Here is a 2,651-nt window from a genome sequence, read left to right as displayed (position 1 = left end):
GCATCGCGGGCGGCGGGAGCCGCAGACGTAAGAGGCTGCGCGGAGTCGAGTTTCCAGGATTGCCGCCTGTCGCCCAGGCTCGACCGGTGCCAACAAAGTTACAAAGGTAATGAGTGTGCGGAACCTTTCGCGAGGATGATTTTGTCACCCTTCCCTTCTCCTCGTTCACGTCCTACCCATCCTTGAAGTGGTGATTCAAGCACAGACTGAAAGGTAATAATAATAACTAACCGTTTTAAGGACACCAAAAATGCCCAGAGCTGTTCTGTGCGCCTCGAGAACGTAACTGTCTTGCAGCATGGCTAGGAAGAGGAGCAGCTGCAATTTCGCGCAGGTCGTTTGACTTAGGTGCCCCGGCGTTCAATCACCTGTCCAACTGTCTCCATGCAGTCCATTTTCTCTTCCACTCATCTGAGCGTGCCATCAGACATTACCTCATATAATCATTACATTTTTGATATATCTCTCTCCAGGACTATTGTAGGTTTCTTGAGCATGGAATCGTGTCCCAAGAGTCTTGATATCTCTCTGGCATCTACCAAGTAGCCACTGTGCTACCTTGAGCATGAAAACATGAAATCCATACCGGTTCAATGGAATGCAATGAATTGTAAGCAGTCTCCAATTTATTAATACAATGGTTGATCTTGAAAATTGTTTTTATAATTTAGAATGTATTTTCTCAGTGAAAATATATTATAAATGACTTTCTAAGGCACCCACATCTCTTCAGTCCTGTGTTTCTATTAGGACAATCTTCTATTGCAAAATCTATAAGGAAATCTAGAGGCCTCCAAGGACCTGGCTGGGCTTCAGCTCTGTGGCTGAATTGGAGATGACTAAACCAGACTGAAAGACCTTACCTGAGGCCTGCTTCAGCTGCCAGCAGTCCACACTTGCTGAGAGAGAGGAAAGTGGCTTGGTCACCTCCCAAGGGAGCGCCTCTGCCATCAGAAAGCCACCCCAACCCCTGGCACAGGCAAAGTTGGGCTGCATCTGCCTACCATTAGCAGCTCTTTAGCAGCTCTCCTTCTTCAGAAGACACCTGTCTAGATCTCAGTGTTCTCATTTGTGGAATAAGTGCTCTGGAATAAGGTAGGACTGTCCTATGTTTGGGTCATTTGTGTAGGTCAGTCAGTGGCTAAGCAGGTGACTGCATAGAGTATGACTGTATTCCTAAAATGTTTGTACTGGTATGTTTTAACAGAAACAGAACTGAATTTCAAAAACAAAAAAAAGAAATCTCAAATTTTTTCTACTTTGAAGCATCCAGGGACCACATCCCAAAACCCATCGGTAAATGATATATGTGTGTTCCCTGAGCCCTGGGACTGTTGAAAATTAGGGCAAAATTGCAGATACTAGGAAAAGAAACATCAAGGCCTGCAGATGATGAGAGGGTTGTGGAAATTGTACAGTGGGTAGGAGCTATAGTGGGAGACAATGTGGTTTTCTTTTTTTTTTTGAGTTGGAGTCTCACTCTGTCACACAGACTGGAGTGCAGTGGCCACTCCCGGCGACTGCAGCCTCAATCTGCTGGGCTCCGGCAATCCTTCCGCCTCATTCTTCCAAGTAGCCGAAATTACAGGCATGCGCTACCATGCCTGGCTGATTTTTTTATTTATTGTAGAGATGAGGTCTCGCTGCCCAGGCGGGTCTCAAACCCACGGGCTCAGGCAATCCACTCACCTCAGCCTCCCAAAGGCGCGGGATTACAGGCTGAGCCACCGAACCCGGCTGACAATGTGGTTTTCAAATGGCCAAAGTAAGAGACTCTAGTTTTAATCAACATCTTATGTAGGAGCCCAACATATAAAACACATATACAACATATGCAAAGGGTATTTTATTAATTTATTTATAAGTCCAAATTAGTATAGAATCAGGTATTGAGGATATTTTAATGAATGCAAACCTGTACAATGGGGTTTACCATTGTCTTAAATCAGCCTCCAGATTCCAATTTACTTTTCTGTGTTGTTTTGATTGTAGAGTATCAAGAAAATCCTGATTCACATGGCTAAGTGGTAATTTGTTACTTGTACAGCATTTTATTTTTATTTAGCACTTACCTGCTAAAAATACATAAGTGGAATCTAACCATGAAGAAATATTAAACAAACCCAAAGTAAAGGGCTTCCTACAAAGCAGTTGATCTGTATGTACTCTTAAAAAATATCAGTGACATGAAAGACAGAGAGGCAGAGGCACAAATGGACCAGATGAAAGGAGACCAAAGAGACATCACAATTAAAGGCAATGTGTGATCCTGGACTGGAACTCCAGCCAGGAAAATGTAAAGGATATTATTAGGACAACTGGTGAAATTCAAATACAGACTGTATACTAAGTAATAGTGTATCAATGTTGTTTTCCTGAATTCGATCATTGTACTGGGGTTCTGTAAGATAATGTCCTTGCTCTTAGCAGATACCTGCTAAAGCAGTTTAGGAGTAAAAGGCATGATGTCTCAAATGACTTGACAAAAATAACAACAGCAACAACAATAGTGATGATGATGAAAAGAAGAAGCAAAGGAGGAAGAGGAGGAGGAGGAAAGAAGATGTGTAGACATATATAGGTAGATATATATGTAAATGTAGCAAAATGTTAGCAATTGTTTGAGTAAAGGATATATGAGATTTTGGAGG

Source organism: Carlito syrichta, unplaced genomic scaffold (genome assembly GCF_000164805.1).
Source record: "Carlito syrichta isolate Samal-C Ts95f unplaced genomic scaffold, Tarsius_syrichta-2.0.1 Scaffold115115, whole genome shotgun sequence".
NCBI lineage: Eukaryota > Metazoa > Chordata > Mammalia > Primates > Tarsiidae > Carlito > Carlito syrichta.
This window is presented reverse-complemented; position numbering follows the sequence as displayed.